This window comes from Oryx dammah, unplaced genomic scaffold (assembly GCF_014754425.2).
Source record: "Oryx dammah isolate SB20612 unplaced genomic scaffold, SCBI_Odam_1.1 HiC_scaffold_11, whole genome shotgun sequence".
NCBI classification, from domain to species: Eukaryota; Metazoa; Chordata; class Mammalia; order Artiodactyla; family Bovidae; genus Oryx; species Oryx dammah.
In genome coordinates this window covers 39,469,388-39,470,234 of record NW_024070195.1, presented here as the reverse complement: position 1 = coordinate 39,470,234, position 847 = coordinate 39,469,388, and positions in this window count along the sequence as shown.

The following is an 847-nucleotide window of genomic DNA, read 5'->3' as shown; positions in this document are numbered from 1 at the left end:
GCAATCTTGATTCCAGCTTGTGTTTCTTCCAGTCCAGCGTTTCTCATGATGTACTCTGCATAGAAGTTAAATAAGCAGGGTGACAATATACAGCCTTGATGTACTCCTTTTCCTATTTGGAACCAGTCTGTTGTTCCATGTCCAGTTCTAACTGTTGCTTCCTGGCCTGCATACAGGTTTCTCAAGAGGCAGGTTAGGTGGTCTGGTATTCCCATCTCTTTCAGAATTTTCCACAGTTTATTGTGATCCACACAGTCAAAGTCTTTGGCATAGTCAATAAAGCAGAAATAGATGTTTTTCTGGAACTCTCTTGCTTTATAATGGAATATTATTCAACCTTAAAAAGGAAGGAAATTCTGACACATGCTACAACATGGATGAACTTTGAAGACATTATGCTAAGCAAAGAGAGTCACAAAAGGACAAATATTGTATGATTCCACTTATAGGCAATACTTAGAATAGGCAAGTTCATACAGATAGAAATATGGTGATTTCCAAGGACTAAGGGGAGAGGAGGAGTAAGGAGTTATTGTTTAATGGTAACAATTTTGGGAAGATGAAAATGCTCTAGAGATGAACAGTGGTGAAGGTTGCACAACAATATGAATGTACTTAATGCCACTGAACTATGTACCTTTAGAAATGGTAAATTTTATGTAATATATGTTACCACGAAAAGTATAATAACTAAATGAAAAATTCATTAGAGGGGCTTAGCAGCAGATTCTAGATGGCAGGAAAAAGAATCATTGAACTCAAATATAAATTCACAGAAATTACCCAACCTGAAGTTTTTTTTTTTTTTTAACTGAAAACAATAATCCGTGGTCAAAGACCTGTGGGA